This window comes from Dipodomys spectabilis, unplaced genomic scaffold, assembly GCF_019054845.1.
Source record: "Dipodomys spectabilis isolate Male_0828 unplaced genomic scaffold, ASM1905484v1 ptg000060l, whole genome shotgun sequence".
Lineage (NCBI taxonomy): Eukaryota > Metazoa > Chordata > Mammalia > Rodentia > Heteromyidae > Dipodomys > Dipodomys spectabilis.
In genome coordinates this window covers 3888069-3909748 of record NW_024870737.1, presented here as the reverse complement: position 1 = coordinate 3909748, position 21680 = coordinate 3888069, and positions in this window count along the sequence as shown.

The following is a 21680-nucleotide window of genomic DNA, read 5'->3' as shown; positions in this document are numbered from 1 at the left end:
AAGATGCTTTTCAGGGATTTCCATTCAAAAGCTCTTAAATTATTTTCCTTGTTAATTTATTTGGTACCTACTCTGTATCATAAATAGAGACAGTAGTGGTCTCTGATCTTACAAAATGTTCATTCATGCATTGAGTGTGCCACTTTCTTTCAGAACTGCTCCTAAATACAGCTATATAATTCATGCTGAAAAGTTAAGCCTATATACCTCACAGTTCTGGAAGACCTCCATAGTTCAACAGTTGATTGAAAGAGAACAGATATACTTATTTGACTCTGAAAGAGATAATAATTTGCTAACTAGCCAAATTCTCAGAAGTTGTCCATTTGGGCATAAACGAAATAGATTCAAATAACAGTCACATCTGAAATAGATGAGAGAACATTTTAAGAACAAGTATGGTGATTAAGAAGGACATAAAACAAGTCTACAGAAAGAAAAAAGGAAAAACCTCAACACCACAGACATGGCATAAGAAAAAAATTTCAAAATTACTACTTTATTTCTACTTCATTTTTCTTGAAGTCAAAAATATGTAAATAGAGCTGGGATATAGTTCATTGACAAAATGCTTGTATGGGAAGTGCAATATCCTGGGTTCAATCCCAAAATTAAACAAGAAAAGACAAAAATAGTTAAAAATAAAATAAAATAATTATTGTCAAAGCTCATAGAACTCATAAACTTTATAGAACACGATAAAGACAATTTGCCCCATGAAAGTTAGAATGTGTTTGTGACTTTAACTATCACTATCCAACAATACTGTGAAATTTATGGAATCACTTAATCACAATAAAAAATTGCAAAAATAAAAATATGTAACAAAAATAAATGAAATAGAACAACTACATTCTGTTGCATAGTTGAATTATTGATTTTTAACTCTTTTCATGTAATTGCTCTATTTTGAAAATTTAATGTCATAATACTATAATGGATTTTATATTTATGTAAATGTTCAGTTGACCAAAATACTGAATATGTAATATGTCCTATACCTGCAATCCTATGTTCTGAATAAGTAATAGAGTAAGCTGTACACAGTCATCACTATGCTACAACTCATATTCCAAGTCAGGACTTACTACATTCTCTTACTCTTGCTTCACTGGACAAATGAGTGAATTCCAAATATATTGTTTGGTTGGCTTGTGTATATTATGTCCTATGTGTCCTTTAACATGCAGTCATTCATGAGACTAAACCTGAAAATTAAAATTTCTCCCAGAATGTTATGAAATATTTTGAAAAAAGATAATAAATACATATCATCATCATCACAATGGGTCAACTAGTATTTTTACAATAATATATATTTAAAAAGTTAATAAATACATAAAAATAAAATCACAGTCATTCTTTACAGAAATGCCATCCAATTCAGTCAAACGGTATTACACTCTTGGTTATGTAATTAGAAATATTCATTAGCATATACAAAAAAACTTTAGCCAGGGGCCAGTGGCTCATGCCTGTAATTCCAGCTACTCAGGAGGCTGAGATCTGAGGATCATGGTTCAAAGCCAGCCCAGGCAGGAAACTCTGTGAAGCTCTTATCTCCAACAAACCATCAGAAAATCAGAAGTGGCACTGTAGCTCAAGTGATAGAGCGCTAGCCTTGAGCTGAAGAGCCAAAGGACAGCACCCAGGCCCAGAGTTCAAGCCCCATGACAAAAAACTATAAGTTGAATTTTTTCCAAATATATTACATTATGATGGACAGAATATAGTTATTTTAGACTATATTAAAATTTTTCTAGGAATTCTTAAATAAGTATATAGTCTGATCTTTACCTATAATCCTATCCAATATTTTTGAAATATTGCTTTTTGTACGTTTTTATTGTAATATTGCTGTACAGAGGGGTTACCTCCTCCATTGTTTTCCCCCTACCATCCCTTCCCTCCCACCTCCACAACTACCACTCCCAAGTCCCCCTCCATGAGCTGAAGTTGTATAGTTCGTTTTCAACATAGTGTTTGTACATCTCATTGTTACAACGGGTCAACCTGTATCCTTATTTAAACATTTTGTTTTTTCCCTTCCTCTCATCGAATTAGAGAACTGTATATACAAGATGCAGGGCACCAACATCAAATACAGTGAAAACACGGGTTATACTGTGGGGAAGGAACATACAAAAGAAAAAAATCACATGGTACATTATAAATACGTTAGAAACAATAGCAAGAAAGAAAAAAGATATTTGTGTTCCTATCTTGGGCTTCATTTTGCTTAGCATCATCTTATATTGTCATATGTACAGGAACCAACCCAGATGCCCTCAGTAGTGAATGGATCAAGAAAAGGTGGTATGATATATATATATATATATATATATATATATATATATATATATATATATATATATATATATATATGATGGAATATTGTTTTATACCAACCAGATAGGCAGGTTATAGCTTTTGCCAAATGTTAGGTATTTCTCACACTTTGAAAATTGTAGACAGGAAGAGAACAAAGACAACCTGTGAAGATCTAACAGCATTTCTCAGAAAAGTTATCTGCTTTGGAAAGACAGAATTTGCTTTTTTTGTAATAACCTATCTTCAAGGGCAAAGAGTTTGTACAAAAAGATATCATTTGCTGAGTAATATTGTGAAGAGTGTAAAGTGTAATTACAGTTTTATCAGCAAGACAAGATTGTCTTGAAATAATTTTCTGAAAGTAACAAGAGGTTTCTACTTGGTTTTGTGATTCATGATATCTCCTATACAAGCTCTTAACCTGCAATTTTCTATGGGTGTATTCATATCTAAAGAAAAATACTACTGCAAGATAACTTGAAAATGAAATGCTTCTATGCATAATATGGATCAATTTACTCTGAAATTGACCTGTGATGAGGTTGAAAATGTTATACAAGGTTTTAAAATGTAACTCACACATCCCTTCATCCCATCATTATAGAGAAAGGGCAGCTGTGATGACCTTTAATTTTATTTGTACTTGAAAATAAATACAAAACAATATCTTTTCATGGATCAAGAAAGACATATGAATATTGTTTATTGTAAATTCTTAGTGAAAAATTACCTAATGAAATAAACTCCCTCCCTACCAACACTATGTATCTACAAGCTTTGGCTTATTGTGAGCTAGAAGAAGAGAGTAAAAAATGTTATTATTATTATTTTTCTTTGATAGGCTTTGGGGATTGAACTCTGGGCCTAGGCGCTGTCCCTCAGCTCTTCAGCTCAAGGCTAGTGCTCTACCTCTTGAGCCACAGTGCCACTTCCAGTTTCCTAGTGGTTAATTGGAGATAAGAGTCTCACGGACTTTCCTGTCCTGTTTGGCTTTGAACCGCGATCTTCAGATCTCAGCTTACTGAGTAGCTAGGATTATAGGTGTGAGCCACCGGTGCCCGGTTTAAAATGAAAATTTTTAAATGATGAAAATTGAGTGAGTTTCTGGAACTTTATGCTATACCATAAACATAAATTTTTCCAATGAGAGCACCAAACACTTCCATTAGACAAGTACTATTGGAATACAAGTTAAACAATGCTTAGTAGGAAATGTACTCATTACCTTACTCATGTAGCTGTAACCCCTCTGTACAGTATCTTTACAATAAAAAGAAAGAAAAAATAAAAATAGTAAACAGAGAAAATTTGCACAAAATCACAAAGCTGACGAGTGCGGGTTGGGTCTGGATGCAAATCTATGACCTTCTAAATTCAAGCCCATTCTCCATACTTCCATTCAATTCTGAATAACTTCAGAAATGAAACTATATCAGATTTATTTAATGCCCATTTTCTGACATATCAGATCAAAGGTACCACATTAGGTAGCTCAGGAGTGCATATAATATGTTCTTTGCTCTAGCAAAATTCAGATCCTATGGAGGAGAACAATATGCTATCTGATAAAGTTACATTGAAATAATCATGACAGGTAAAGGAAATATATTGTGTCCTGTGCAATTATCCACATTGAAGCAACTATTGTTGGTGGCTGTGGGAACACTCCACAGTGAAGAGGAACATTTCACCATTGACTTGAAGGAAGAATGGCTGTTCATGGAGAGAAACTGAGGTGTTGGAGTAGATGTGGCAGGTGTATACCTTTGAGAGCATATATCACATATAGACATTCCTTTTTCGATAGAATATAAATCATTAAGTAGGAGTTACTCAACAAAAGCATAGTAGTGGATATAAAGTTAGGATTTGGGGGAAAGTACACAGTGTGATGAAAATTTTTCTTGAGATGGATAAAGGAATGATGTTTAGAACTTGATTACAAAGCAGCTATGATTTTTCTTCCTTCAAAATTGAGCAGTTAGGTTGTTTTTTTTTTTCTTTGTGAACTCCATAGATTTTTTTTTTGTTTCTTTCTTTGTTTTTACAAAGGGAAGCAAAAGAAAATATAAGAACCTCCATTAGCATGTTTATGGTATTCTCGAGGTCAGTCTCAAAGGTTTGCAACACAATACACATTCCAAGATTTGTGTCCTGTCACTAAGTAAAGGAAGACCCTCTACAAGGTGAATCCATGATTGATCACACTGCCAACTCCAAAGCGACGCCTCAGCATTCGCTACTTAGAATGGTCAGCAGCAGCCTACACTGCACTGAGTTGAACATTTGGAAGGATACATTTAAGATAAGGTAAAATTGTATGGCCGTTGAAGTAAGTTATTATTTCGCAGACTAAAAGGGCAGTTTCTGTATGTATAATTTATGTAATAATCTATCCATTCAGGACAGCATTTAAAGTCTTGAAGTTACTAGTTCCAAATTACTCTGATCTTTCTCTCATGTGAGAAACAAACAATTGTGTTTTTCAGACATTTAGACACAAAATACCCATTGCACTGCATAAGCTATTCTTATGTCCACCACTCATCTTTTGGCCAACCACTCACACTTAGTGATTAGGGATAATCCGAAGCAAACAAATATTTTTACATGTTGAATATTCTCTGCATAAAGGGTATGCACTCTCTCATGCCTACCCAAACCTTTAGTCTCCTCTCTGAAAACAATTGTCTTTTACTCGATGTCAACATTGAAATGGCTCTACTGACTGTCAAGTCTCTTCACAGCAACTAAAAACAATTGCTTTAATATGGATATTTGTAGAGAACACAAACTATTATGCTTGATTCAGTTTATATTTATCAGTAAGTATAGTAGTGTCCTACATATGACCTTGATTTTCTCAAAGGCAGAGAACACATCTTTATCAATTTTCAGTGAACAACTATAATTCTTGGATTGTGATGAGAGTCAAAAAATAGGTAGTGAATAAATTTGATATACTGAATTGCAAGAGTTTCTTACATATTTTAGATGCTAACACTTTAGGAAAATTCATGGTTTGTAAATATGATGCCTATTTTAGAAGTTAACTCTCCACTCCACAGATTTTTATTGTACTGAATTCCCTATACTATAAAGTTATATATTAATTTGATGTGGTCCCATGTATTTATGTTTGCCTTAATTTCTCATGCTTTTGTCATCATATCCAAGAAATCATTAACAAAGTCAATGTTAAGAAACTTTCCCCTTTTTTCTCTAGAAGTTATAAAGTTTCAGGTATTAAATACATTTTGAATTTTTGTATATTATCATATAAGGATCTAACTTAATATTTGTATGAGTATATTTTGTCACTTATTGAAGAGTCTGTATTCTTGACTCACATATGAAAAAACCACTTGGCTATATTGCAGGGTTTGTTTCTAAGATATTTACTCTGTTCCACCCTGGTATGTTCCTATTTTTACACAATTTATAACATTTTAATTTACTACCGTTATATAATATGTTTTGAAATTGGGAATTTTGATGCCCTTAGCTTTTTTCTTCTTGCTCAAGATTGTTGGCTATTTGAGGTCTTTTGTGGCTCCCTATGAATTTTAGAATTACATTTCCTATATCTGTGAAATTGCCTCTAGGATTTTGACAGGGATTGCATTGACTCTGTAGATTTCTTTGGATAATATGAACATTTAAACAATATTAAACTTCCCTTTATAGATGGATAGTGCTGTACTGTGTCCAGATTTTCCTCTGGCAGTTTGGTAATGTAATAGAATGCAGCATTTACCTTAAACAAGGCAGAAGTTAAAAGTACAAACATGAAAAACAATCATCACTGGCATTATAAAATTGATAGTAAGAGCAATTGTCTTCCTGAGAAGAAACACATGGGATATTGTTATTTTGGTCATATACAGATTGCATAGCATATTTCCTAAAGGTTTAAACTTTCTCAAGAAATGCATATATTTGTATACATATATTACTAATCAAGCATTAAACAATTTCAAGATATTAGCACAGTCAATTACAAACACCCTTTTAACCTGTACACTAATATATCTCAAAATACGTTTTTTATAATGAATGCATATTATGTGTTAAGGGTCTCAGTTCTAGAGAATTATGTCAATCACTTGCTACACAAATGACCCAAACAAAACCATATTACAAAACTCATAAAAATTTACGTTTCTTGAAGGCTCTGACCTCATCAATGGGTTGACAGATTCATCATTTGTTTGCACCATTGGAAGGTGTCAGAAACTAGGAGGGCTGGTCTGCTTAGAGGAAGGTCACTGTGAGCATGTGCTTGGGGATCTAGTTTGTACCGTCTGTCACCTCTCTGGCTTTGTCTCTCTCTGTCTCTCTGTCTCTGTCTGTTTCTTTCTCTGTCTGTCTCTGTGTCTGTCTGTCTGTTTCTCTCTCTTTCTCTCTCTCTCTCCCTCCCCTCGTCCTGCTACCATAGCAATGGAGTTGCTAATTTTGTGACTGTAAAATCTGCAAAACCATGAGTTAAAATAAATACGTCCTCCCTTATATATTTTTCCCTTCAGCTATTTTCTTACAGTGCCAAAGATTTAGTAACAGAGAAACACAGGCTAGGGACCCAACTTTTATCAAAATCTAAAGAAAATCATAGAGTAGAGAATGCATCCATCCCTTCTTTGACAGCTTACCTGGTATCATTCAAGTGTAAAAACAATAGATTAAAATTTAAGAGTTGTAAAATATCTAAGGAGTTCTCACTGTAGTACAAAGACAACAATGGATGGAAAAGTCAAGAGAAGTAGAGGAAACAGAAACATCTTGCATCAAGAACTAGAGACATTCAACACAGCAAAATTCATAGCAATATTAACATATAGCCTCAAAATCAACACTAGTTGAGCTCAGTTCCCATTACATGATATATTGTATGGACAAGTGTGTGTGTGTGTGTGTGTGTGTGTGTGTGTGTGTGCGCGCACGCGTGTGTGTTATTTAAGGCAGGCAGAAAAATACCACAAGAAAATTCAGCAAAGTAAAATAAGGAATAGATTCTGATTCAAGGATGACAGAGACAAATGAATTATTAAAGAACGCTTTCAAATAGCTATAATTGACATGTCAATGTTTCTAATGGAAAAACTAGACTGCCTATAAGAACAAGCAAACATATATATATATAGAAATTTTAAAAGCAATGTATTTTTATTCCTTCCCATAGTAACACACATATATTATATACATAAATATGTTTATATATATATATATATATATATATACAAACACACGCAAAGATATTTGAGAAACAAAATCTGCAATGTAATATAAATGATGTATGCACCGGATAGGCCCATCTGCAGATGTGAAATAGCTAAGGAAAAGTGCACTGAGCATACATACAGTCCAATAAATGTCCAAAACTTAGTACAAAAGAATAAACATTAATGAAAAAGGGAGCAGAGTGTCTGTGAAATGGTAAATAATTACTCAGAGCATAACATATACTTCTTATTTGTATAATTAATATATACTACTGAAAATTGTCAAATATAATGAAATTATAATACATGTTACATCATAAATAAACCTTAAGTTTAGCTGTTATGTGATGTAGAATAGCCACAACAAATACAATAAAAAAGCAGAGGCACAGGAAAATGAAACAATAATGAATGAATTTTAAAATTAATGAAACAAAGTGACAGCTCCAAGAAGCTAAAATAAAATTAAGAAGAATTAGTAAGTATCGTAGATTTCAGTAGGTCATGTTCAAAATATATAAAACCAAATGCAAGGAGAAAATCTAGAAAGAATCCAGGAATAAAACCACTGTACCTATAGAGGAACAAGGGTAACATTGAATTTCCTTTCAGAATCTGTGTAAGGGAAGAGTAGAATGAAATATTTAAAATGGTGAAGATAAACCATCAACCTAGAATTATGTGTCCAATAAAAGGATCATTCCAAAGTAAAAAAATGTACATTTTCTCGGACAAACAAAAATAAGGAAAATTGTAGCTAGTAATTCCATTTTGCAAGAAATGATGAAAGGAGTTCCTTGGACAGGAGAAAATTTCTATAGGATCAGAGGTTCAGCTAAGCCTCACTATGAAGCATCAGAGAATGCTTTGATAGGAAGAAAAGAAGAGCACCAGAAAAGGAATTCACAAAGGTAAAAGAACATCTTTTAACTTCATTACCCTTATTGAATAATGGATACATTTTACCAAATATTAGCAACAATATAGTGAGCAAGTTTCACACATATACATACACATATTCATATCTACATAAAGATGGAAGATTTGTAGGTAGTAACAAGGTCAGGCAAATGTCATGGGGTGAGGATTCACATGGAAAGAATAACGTAATGTTGAATATTAGAAATAGATCAAGGATTTTAGGGATAAAGATGACACAAAATTAGGTACAGAGATATTTTACGTGCACTGTGTTTAAAAGTATGAGTGACCTAGAATTTAAAAGTCAATAAATGATCACGAAAATGAAATTCATTGTATTTTCTAAAAATGGCAAAAGAAAAAACTCAGCCCATATCTCATGACAGTTCTCCAGTAGTCAACATTCACACTTACGTGTGCCCTTATCCCTGGCTTGCTTCTCTTTCCTGTACTACATGTCTACAATCTGAACACATCTGAGTGCACTACTAATACTATATGCACATGTCCTATATAAGGGCCTCCACATTTCATTTGGATAGCAAGTAAAGGATGGACTTCACCTTAATTTGTTCAAACACACACTCACACAAACACACACACACACACACACACACACACACACACACACACACTCCCCAACCTTTTTTCTTACCTAGAGTTTGGCAATGCCATACTAATTCAACTAACTGAATGCTGTTTTTCAGTGCCTCACAATAAGCCACCTGAGAAAGTTCTCCAAAATAGACTCTGATCACAATACTGTACTGGTTCCAAATCTGGGATTGATCCCAATTGCTCTTAGCCTTGCATTCAAGGATCTCATATCTTTGACTTTGAATTTGACTTGTTTATATCCCAGTCACTCTAGCTATTTCCATAATTTCTGTGAGAAAAGCCAAGGGGGCCTTATTTCCACGTTCACCCAAAGTGTCTTCATTCCTTAACTACCTCTTGTACTACACAGGGTTATGTCAAAGGTATGTGAAAATCTATTGTTATTGATTGCCCCATACAACATACTATGCACAATTTTGTTGTATGAACAGTTCTAAGTAAGCTATTTTATTTATATCTAAATATTTACTTCTAGGATACTTGTATGTCAAATTCAAATGAGGCAAGTTTTATGACGCTAATGCCTTATTCTTCTGAGATCAAAACGAATTTTTCCTAAATGAAAAGCAATTATCTCTAAATTAAGTTACTGGAAAATATCTCAGGAAATAAATTATCCATAATTAAATGATCTGTAGAAAGGTATGCCAAACAATTATGGATGAATTTGAAAAATTAACCAATTATGGATTTATAATGTGATTTTTGTCAGTACCTTCTAAAACTATATAGCTTCCCACATGCATTGATCATAGTAAAAAAATCTTTGTTTTCTACAAGTAATAAACTTCAAGCCACTTTTGGTTAAAATTTTAGACATGTTATGAATGAATTTTATGGAGAATTTCCTCCGAGTTGAAACTTTCTGTTTGGGTAATTGTGGAAAAGTAACCATATAATGTCTGAAGACATAAAAGTATAATTGAACACCACAACTGAAACAGATTAAATGAAATCCTCTAGAAACAGTGACATGTACACTGGACTTGGAGTCAGGCTCTGTATTACAGTATCAATGATGTTATTTGTCAGTAATGCAGCAAACTCCTGAAACACCACAATCTCCAATTTAGTTCTACAAATTCAGAAAAAAGTATTGTATATAGGGGGAATCAAGTAGTCAAAGTCAAGCTGTCCCATGACAAAGAAGGAGTTCTTTCCATTATGTTTAATGCTTACAACGCTTACTTATTCCTTCCTATATTTAGGATAAAAGAGAGTGTTCAAATTAATAAATGGAAGCTACCAAAGAACTTAGACCCAGAGGACCTGGGCCTGAGTCCAGCTTTTCCATTTACTAATTTTTGTTTCCTTGGTGACCACTCTGAACCTTAATTTTCTCATTTGCAAAATGGTGATGGTGCCATTTACACCACTGTGTGGGTAGAAGAATTAATAATGGCTTCTCCTGGCTGGTGATGTGGTCTACATCAATGCAAGCTACAATAATGTCTCCACAAGTCTTTTCAAATAGTTTAACTTGTTTGCATACGTTCTTTCTTTCGTTCCAAGAACATGGATCTAACAGAATTTGGAAAATTTACATTGTACAATTACAAATATGCAAATGTAAATGTGAGAGGGTTAGACTAGTGATCTTTAAGGTCAACTTTTACAGAAAGTAATGCTTACAGGGTTATAAATTAACTGATTACAATCTTAAGTTAAAAGGTGAGGCTCATAAATTCCAAAGCAACATTTTGTCTCATTTCTCCTTTAAAAAAGCCTTTGGTACCTGAAATATCCAGTCAAAAATGGACAACTATGCAATATGGGGAAACAGCTGACAGTTCTGCATTCTCAGGAGTATTCACAGTCATAGCTCATTGTTAACATAAACTAAGACCAATGTTGGCAGCAACCCAGCTCAATTTGCTTATTACCTTTGAAACTCTAAAGGAACTGAGATTTTGCCTTACCTGTTAGATAACAAGTTAATCTCTCGCTAGATCTAACAGAAGGCCACTTATTATTTACAGTAGAAACATCAGTCAGAGAGGCATATTAGCACCACTTTCTTTGGCAGAATGGATCATGGCACATAAAGGGTTTAGACAGTAGCTACAGTAGCTACACATGTATTGGACTATGTTACAGGAAACAAAGTCACAATCTAGGAAATGCTGATTATCTAAAGAAATTTTTTTAGCTCTATTCTGGCCTAACAAATATTCTTTATCTTCATTACTCTCTCAGCTTTATCATCATACAATCTCTCTCAATAGCTCTCTTATGTTTAAGTGACATAAGCCTAGGTAATAAGTCAAGCAAAATGTTTTCACTCATTTGTGGAACTTCAGCCTAAAATGATGATAATGATGGCAGGATGATGATGATGACAGTAAAGGTAATGAGAGTAAAATGGAGGACTTTATGAGGGCATCAGCAAGAAGGTGAGGTGGGGGGGGTAAGAAAGGAATGCTGAACAATAAATGGATTAAAATTACACATACACACACACACACACACACACACACACACGGAATAGTTAGTTCCAACAAATCAATGTTTGGAAAATGAAGAAGAGAAATAGGAAGAACATGGTGGAGGAGGGTGATATGAGTAAGTGGCTTCCTAAAAATTATTGCAATGACTACTCAGGAGGCTGAGATTTGAGCATTGTGGTTCTAAGCCAGCCGAGGCAGGAAAGTGCGTAATATTCTTATTGCCAATTAACCGCCAGAAAATAGGAAATGGAGTTATGGTTCAAAATGGTAGAAAACTAACCTTGAGCAAAAACAGTTCAGGGAAAGAGTCCAGGCCCTCAGTTCAAGCCCCATGACCAACAACAACAACAAAAAATATTACAATGACATAAATATACTATATTAAAATTATATTGTTGGTAACAGATGATTAAAAGATATTTCATGATTATAATTATCAAGCCAATATTCAAAGTGGTCTATACAAAGAGTGACAGAATGATTTGATGTTGCAGAATTCTGTACCACTGGAGATTAATTCACCCCTCTATGAACATGTTTCAATCTATCAGTATCTTATTATCCACCCCATAGTTTTTTAACATGTAATCAGGAGAGTATGACTAGGACATTTTAAGCAACTGATGAAGTAAAGTATAAAAGCTACTTTGTTCCCAAATATGTTCTGTTTCTTACAATAAACACCACTGATGTTACTAAATGGGGAGTTTGCAGGGGTACTAGCACAATAAAGAACGCTCAGGGTAAGAGAGAAAATTTTCTTGGATTTCCACTTTGCTATGCTACAAAGATGTTTTTACAAGAGACCAAAATTTACACATTGATACACTATCCATTTTGTAAAGGGGCTTGCAAAAGTTTATATGTCATTTACTATACGTATAATTTCTGACTAAAAAGGTACTCCTCCAACGATTCCTTCAGATATAATAGTATATATTGAAATTTAAATATGTACTGCAATAGATTCTGCTAGTCATAATATTTCAAGTATTTTGAAAGCCAAAATTGAATGTCAGACAATTTAATGCTACTGGATAAATTAAGATGATTAAACATGATGAATGCTTTTTAAATGCTATCCAACTTTCCATATGTACAAGTTGAATTTTTGAGAGAATATTTGATGAATTGATGTGGGTTAAAATATTTTCAGATAAACAATTTTAACTCTTTGTCTACCTACATGATTTGAGAATAAATTACGTCACTAAAACTCATTTGTTGCTTCAGAATCACACCAGTAATGTAGGATTTATACAGAGTTTGAATATCTGGCTAGGTCTGCATGATAAATTCTCAATGAGATTACTATGATAGACTGCTTATCAAAATACTGAATTGAAAATTTAATTTTTATCTTCAAAAATTAGAGAAATGAAACAGAAGTACATTCTTCTAGTACATATACATTTTCTCTTTCCAATTCAAGAATGTGTATTTAAATGAGAGGGAGAGCAAAAAATTGAAAGTTTCAAGGACAATTTTAGTTGTATAAACTCACACTTGTAATTAATTTTCCCTTTTTCTTTTTTTTCTACCTTTTTTCATTAGCAACATTAACTACTCAAAAGGCAGAAGTGGTGCTGTGGCTCAAAATGGTTAAGCACTAACCATGAGCACAAAGCAACTCAGTGACTGAGCCATGGCCCTGAATTCAAGCTCCAGGAGTAGCACAATAAAGAAGTGTTCAGATGAACACAGTTTGGATGGCAGAATGAGCCTAATCCTCAAGCCCCAGACTCTTGGTCTCTTCACTGCTACTGCATCACGCTTTGGTTTCTATAATGTAACACTCCTAATCTTTAAATAGTTACAATGAAGGGCGTCTCATATTTTCCATCTTCTTCAATGTAAATGTGATGATGAGGATCCTCTTAGACACAGAGAATTCACCAATAGAGAGAGGAGCAGGATTCTTTTATTGTGTAGCAGCTTCTGACTATTGCTCCTCCCTTTCAATTGTCTTGCAAAGGCAAGAATGAATTTTCCAGTGGCTCTTTCCAAGTAGACTTCAAAAATATCTGCCACGGAGAGAGTAATTCTCACTTTACCCTAATTACAAACTTATTGGGAGAAAATAAATCCAGGAATGGAGGAGGACTGAGGTTAAGGGGTGCACAACTAGTTTATCATTAGCTTAAACAAGATTTAATGGTTACTTATTTTTTATACCTGAAGGGACAATTTGTGAGGAATATCTTAATTTCCAGGGTTAATAAAACAGGTGCACATAGCTATGCTTGTGAACCAGTTGATAAATAAAATGTTAGAGAATGTCTTGACAATTTCAAAATACCTAAGCACAAGTACATATTTTCATGAACTACAACAGAAATAGCTATGAGTATAATGGTTGTCCTGTACACATGATTATAACATAATAGGCATCAGAAGTTTTCAATAATAGAATATTCTACCAAATCAAAAGAAAATGAAAATCACTAATAATGCACACTCTCCAAGCCTTAAAGAGGTATTCTTTGTAACACTTTTTAAGTATGTAAAACGTAGATTTTAAAAGTTTTAATAAATGGAGAAGGGAGTTTTTCCATTGGTCCACACTTACTAATTTTAGGGTGGTACTATTTTTGGAACCTTATATTAAAGAGGTCACATGTACCATAGAATCTAAATTGTGTTAGAACTGTTGTGAAATAACTGCACTTAGATAATGCTTTCCAATATACATTGAAAGTTCTAGAAAAATCTTACAGGAAAAAGAAGTGTATTCTTTTGGGTCTAATATTTATCAAATTTATTTGATTCAAAAGTTTTTTATACAAGAGTGCTAATGTACCTAGTTTAGTATTTTTGAAATGATTTTTTGAAATAGAGACAATGATAAAAAAAATAAGCTATGCTTTATTATAAGGGCTATTCATCTCAGTAAAAAAAAGGTGGTGATATACATTCTAATTCCTAAAGGGATTAGGGATAAATAGCTACCAAAAATGCACTCAGTTTTATCAAGGGAATGGCAGGTAATATATCTTTAATGATGGGGGAAGGAGGAGGCAGTCTCTGCAAAACTCAGATAAGTACATGATGAGAGGAAGAATTAACTTCAAAACTTTGTCAAGATGATAAAGTGTGAAATCTATCAAGTAAGGACTCATTTTTGTCCCCTTACTCTTTCCCACAGTACACTTGAACCTTGAGGACAGAGTAGAAAGAGAAAGTAATGAAGGTTAGTGCACACTTTCTCCATGACTATTGTCTTCCCACTACAGAAGTTGGGAAAGGGCTCAACTTGACCTTTGAAATGCCAAGTATTCTATGAAAATGAATACTATTCTGAAAGTTGTGTCTAAAAATGAACATCAGTTTTATTGTCTAAGGACAATCAGAAAAGGCATATGAATACTGAGCTTTTATTTGAATGCAAAGAAAGAATTATACTATTCAACTTAGACATTTAACAAACAAAAAGACAGGACAAGTTGCTTTGTGCTTTTTTCTCATAAAGAATAATTGCAGACAGACCGAGATATAGATACATGTTGCACAATACTATTTGTATTCATTCCATTTGGACTCAAATATCTCTTCAATTCTGGAATTTTTCAGATGATATTTCTTTCTTTATCTTTATTCTAAAAAATGTATTATATCATATGAAAATTCCTCAAGCTGGTTTTCATTTCTCTCAGTGAGTCCGCTTCAGTTGGACCTGGCTTAATAGCAAGGCAGGAGTATCAGCAAGAAATAGGGTGCACCTTCCCTCCACTTTTAGCTCTGTTCTTTCTCTGGCATTAGAACTAAGTTACTCTTTTAGACTCAGTTCCTATAACCAGGCATTAGTAAAACAACCATGTTTTAATTAAGACTTCCAGCATCAGAGTTAGCTTTTACAGGTGGATTATTCTCCAGAAGTCCTCCTTATGCTTGCGTAATAGCATTATTTTGTTCTATATTTCTTTTTCTTCTTACTATTCTGGGGCATAAGAAACTGTCTGCATCTCATTTATATTTATTGTTCCTATGCAAGTCATAGGCTCTAGTGCAAAAAAACGCATAGAATCTTTGAACTAATTCAATTACATGAATGAATTTTTTTCACTGAAATGTTGACTTAATTTAAATATCTGTTCTTCCAAAAAGACTTTCCTGACCACCATAATTCAAAACTTAGATAATTCTCTCTCTCCTGTTCCTTTCTAGAATTTTAATATGTGTAATACTGTATATATAACCCTTAAGGCATAAGACTATGAAGTGAGTGTTATTTGTTAAATTCTTACTATAGGTGCCATATAGGGTGATAAGTTCTTTCACATACAACAACTCATGTAATCTTTAAAAAAATATATTATAGGCCAGATTCTATGGCTTATGCCTGTAATCTTAGCTACTCAGGACTCTGAGATCTGAGGATTGCAGTTCAATGCCAGGCCGGGTAGGAAAGTCCATGACATTCATATCTCCAGTTAACCACTAGAAAACTGGAAGTCGTGCTGTGGCTCAAGTGGTAGAGTGCTTGCCTTGAGAAGAAGAGCTCAGGGACTGTGCCCAGACCCAAAGTTCAAGCCCCACAACCAGCAAAATGTGTGTGTGGGGGGGGGATGTGGGTGTGGGTGGGTGGGTGAGTATCAGATATCCAGGTGGCTCATAGCTATAATCCTAGCTCCTCAGGAAGCTGAGATTTGAGGATCATTGTTCTAAGCCAGCCCTGGCAGGAAAGTTCCACAATACTCATATCTCCAGTGAACCACTCAAAATCTGAAAATGATGTTGTGGCTCAAAAGCAAATGAACTCAAGAACAATGCCCAGGCACTCAGTGCAAGCCCCATGACAGACAAAAAATTAAAGAAAAAAATCTACCAGGTAAGAAATTGATGCTCAAATAAGAAAAATTCATCTCGTAGGAAAAGAGTTCTCCAGAGAAACAGAATCTATAGGCTATATATCAATATCTGTATATTTTTATAGATCTGTCTACATAGACATAACAATATTCATATATAATTGGATAGCTATACATATACTTATTAATTTTGATCTGTACAGTATTCAGCTTATCATGGTCCAGAAAATATATTAGCAATTTTAAAACATTGCATGACAGACTCATATAACTTTTTTTATTTTAACACTTTGGGTACAGTACTCAATAAATTTAAGACACAACATTTTCATTTGACATATAATTTGCATTAATTTAAGTGCTTTAAGTTTGATAAAGGTAGGCTAGGCTAAGTTAGAATGTTTGATATATTAGATATTTTAACTACATTTTGAACTTACAAATTTTTCAAGTTAAGTGATAATTTTATTGTGACTAAATTTTATCATAAATCAAGGAACATCTGTATATCTATGCACACATTCTATATATAGAGGTAGAAAGAAAATGAAAGAAGATTGTTCAATTTGAAATGCATTCAACAAACCAGAAGGCTACAAATATGAGTACGAGTTTGTACTAGAGCCTTTAGTTTAAATTCCATGGGGATATAGGTATAAACTAAAGCAACATTTCTACCTTACAATGTTGAAGCATAACTCCTTTAAAGAACCTCAGTCTTTCCTCCAATGAAATTCACAAGGACCATCCACATTATGAAAGCTAATACATTATATTTTAATGAACTATATTAATTTTAATAAAATCTACAAGATCTGCAAAAACACCTTGGAATAGTGTTTGACAAAACAACTAGATACTATAGCCTTTCTAGCTTAGTCCAAAAGAGTAATCACCACATTTGACACTCTAATACAAGATAGACTCAGAGATCTCTTCATCTACCACTATATCATGTTGCCCCACAAGGACAGGGTTTCTTTTTTTTTCCTTTTTTTATTGTGAAAATACCATACCGAGGGGTTACAATTACATGAACAAGGACAGGGTTTCTTATAATTATCAAATACTTCCACTACCTAGCATAGAATAATACAGGAAGAAGATAGTACTTAAATAAGTAAATAACCCTTATTGAAATAGACTTCCAAAACTTCCGAACCAGTTTGGAAAGTCAACGAATAAGAGAGTCGAGCATTGAGTGTTTCATACATTGATCATTTCTAAAATAGAAATACAATAGGTATAAAATACTTCTGAAAATATTGGGAAATGGGATTGAAAAAATGACTAGTAAGGAGAAGTGAGTTATAGTGTAGATATTCTGTATTTACATTTGGAATACTGTATGCATTCGTGAAGTAACAGGAAGAAAACAACAAAGGGGAGATACAACAAGGAGAAATCACTAGATGACACCAAAATAGCCTAGTGTGTAAAGCTCTACAAACCCTCTATGAATGTCAAGCTTTTACTATATTTAGATCCCCTCTCAAGAAATACTAATCATCAATACACAATATCAGAAAAAACTTTGGTAGCTCCTGTGAAATGCCCACCTTTCTAGCAAAATAAGAACCTCTCAGTCTACAAAGTTTGTATGCTGCTATTAAATAACATCAAACATCTTCAGGAAACATGGGCTGGGAAGGTGGCTCAGTGGTAGAGCACTTGCCTTACATCTTCAGGAAACAAAGATAAGATAAATAAAATGTCAGCCCCTAAGGAGAAATGTTGACTGATGAAGGCTGTTGTCAACTCAAATCAATGGAGACAGTAGATCACAGAAGCCCCAGATGCCTGAACTGAATATTCTCTCTGATCTGTTACAGTACAAGAATGCAGGGGAGCATGTGAAAAGAATTTCAAGTAAATGTATCATTAAATGTATTATACTAGCTGATGGCTTATGTTAAAAAATTGGCCATGACTCATGGAATTGCAAACATGCAAAAGTCAAACTTTCTCCTGTTACTGGGTTCCAAATGTAAATGAGAAATTTATTGCACATTTTTCCTTGCCCAAATTAATCGCACAAATAAAAGAAATGTTGCTTTCTTCTTGAGGTCAATAAAACACTGTGTCCTACTTATGTCAATGTCTAAAGCATCTTATGTCAAACCATGGAAGTGGTGACAAAGTGGTCCCTTGCATAATTATCTCTGCTTTTATCCTTTTATCAGACACAATCAAGGAGTAAAACAAGCAGATATTCTGGCTGTCTTCAAAGCAAGCCATGGCAACAATCCAGAGATACACAAGGAGATTAATGCCAGCCAAAGAGCCAGGCAACAAATATTCATGTTCTGATTAGAATAGAATGTGTGAACTAACACTATCTACTAACTGTTTTGCCTCCTCAAGTGTTTTATCTCCTTTCATTAAAAGTGTATTGTGGAAATTAATTAACAAAAATCACCCTCCTAATCTCTATTGGACAGAGGAAATGTGGAGAAAATGATTCAAATGGTTATGGGTAAATAGTACTCACTTTGAAATGGACCATTTTCCTCTTCTTGTAGCTCTTCGGTGCTTTTATGGGCTTAAATATGTGACAACATTTCCACTTTGTTTGAAATATATTTCAAGTATGTTTCTCTATACTTCAAAGATTATATTCTCAGGGAGGATCTCAAAGCCTCTCTAGGCTAAATGTTGTATTTAGAAATTTCTCTTAATAACATAGTCTTTCATATTTACACAACAATACTCAGCCTAAGTATAAAACCCTCCTCCTGACTTCTCTTATTAAAAACACCCCCATTCTTTGACTGAATTTACATAAGTGTTCAGTTCATCCATGATGGCTTTGACTTCTCCTTCTATCAAATCTAAGGTGTCTAGGACTCCCATGGATGCCAGATCTTGTAGCTGTACCTTCAACCACTAGTATTGCCAGGTAATAAAGTGTCTAGTTAGGGGAGCAGGTGTTGTGGTACAAACTTCCAGTTACTCAAGAGGTAGAAGAAGACTGAGATACAATGCTAGCTCAGATAAAGGTGTGGAGCTCTACATGAAAAAGAGAAAAAGTGAAAAATTACTGAGTCATGTTGGATGTGGCCCTCAATTCCATCCTAACACCCAAAAAATATATTTTTATTGATATTTAACTAAAGAATCCTATTCCCATTAACATTGGTTTATCACTTAAATTAATTTGATTACCTTTATAATGTGGAAGAAGTGATATGTTCTTTTTTGGGGGGGTCCGGTCGTGGGGCCTGAACTCGGCCTGGGCAGTGTCCCTCAGTTCTTCAGCTCAAGGCTAGCACTTGAGCCACAGCGCCACTTCCAGCTTTTTTGCTTTTTGCTTATGTGGTGGTAGGGCATCAAACCCAGGGCCTCATGCATGCGAGACAAGCGTTCTACCACTGAGCCACCTTCCCAGCCCAGAAGTGATGTGTTCTTAACACCACTTTATTTGAGTATATTATTTTGATGGTAGACTTATTTAAGTTTCTTGCTACCATTTAAACAGTATTGTGTTCTATCTACCTCACAGTAAAACATATAATCTTATTTTTCATGTTTTATGGCAATGATGTCTATCATTGCATTGCCTCACCAACTAATCTTTCAAAATACTTCAGACTATGCAAAACTGTCAGTATTTGTATCACAATAGAGGGCATTTTTCTACTCCACTGCCAAACAGTAAAATCCATGGTAAATACCAAGTTCCCCTTAAGAACAGACTTTACTCTATGCTCTTAAGAATGAGAACATCAATGCCTGATTTCAGTGGCTCATGCCTGTAGCCTTTGCTACTCAGGAGGCTGACATCTGAGGATCCCTATTCGAAATCAGCCCAGACAAGAAAGTCCTTGAAATTCTATTAACTAGCAAACACACACACACACACACACACACACACACACACACACACACACACACAAATAAACTAAAAAGAAGGGCTGTGGCACAACTGGTAGAGTTCAAGCCTTGAGCAAAAAAAAAAAAAAAAAAAAAAAAGACAACTCTAAGACAGTGCCCAGGCCCTAAGTTTAAGTCCCAGGACTGGAACACACACACACACACACACACACACACACACAGACACACACACACACACACACACACCACATGAGAGCATCAGTATAGCACTGCACAGTTTTAAAGTGCATCAGCCATTGTGTCGTTGTTTTGCCACAGAACAGTTCCAGTTACATTTGGCAGCATTGTTGGTAACTGCTTCACAATGAATCCTTTAATCTCTCTCCTCTCTCATCCTCATTTTTATCCTATATTCTTCCTTTCATCTCCCAAATACACAAATTCTACTTGATTCCTAGTATCTGGATCTGTTTCTTTTGGTAATCTAAGCTATTGTATTTTTACTATTCTCACAATTCCTCCAGATATTTGATTCTCTGCTATATTTCCAAGACATCATTATAAATTGTGCCACTATTAATATTTTTGTACAAATGAAGATTTTGTTGTCTTTGAAATAGCTTTGCTGAGCAATGTTTCCAAAGAGAGGCATCACAGTCGAAGTATACCTACAAATAGCTATGCTAGTCTAGTTACATATTACTAAATTTCACAGTGAGTACTCATGTTTTAGTTTTGGTAATTTAGTCACTGTCTTAATACATACTTTCTTGTCCCTGTAGAATGTGGATCTTGTGAGGGTAGAGAGACTTGCTTTTGTTATGATGCTCACTGGCATAGTCTTTTCATATCTAATTTTATAAACACTTGTGAAACTGACTTCTTTGTTTTTGAATCCTATTTATATTGGCATCTGCTTGACTATCATTCGCAGATAGAGAAATACTTCAGAAGTAGACAACCACAAAAGTCTATAGTGACCCTATGAATCTAATGCAGATTTCAGAGAAGTCATTGTATTACTATTATTATGACATGTTCCCTTAACTTTGACCTGGACCATTGACTAACACGTACAAGTCTCAGACAAAGCAAGTTATATGCAAAGGAGGGTATCCAAAATCAGCATGAGTCTTTTCTGTAAAAACAGCACAAGAGTAAAACTCAAATAATGGATCAGTTATCACTTCTTGCTGATCTTTTGGGGAACAGGATATGCTTTATGAATTCAGTCTAACTTTATAACACCAATCATCCAGGAAAAAGCAGCTTTGCTAGTTACTGGTAAGCAGCTCCCTCTTGTAATGCTTACCTCTTAGGTGGCTGAGATCTGAGGATTCAGGTTCAATGTCAGCCTCAGTAGACAAGTGAGAGAGTCTTAACTCCAATTAACCAGCAAAACGTAGAAAATGGGGATGTGGTTCAATTGGTAGGAGGGCAGCCTTGAGTAAAAAAGTTAAGCAAGACTACAATATCATAAGATCAAGCCTCAGTACTGGCAA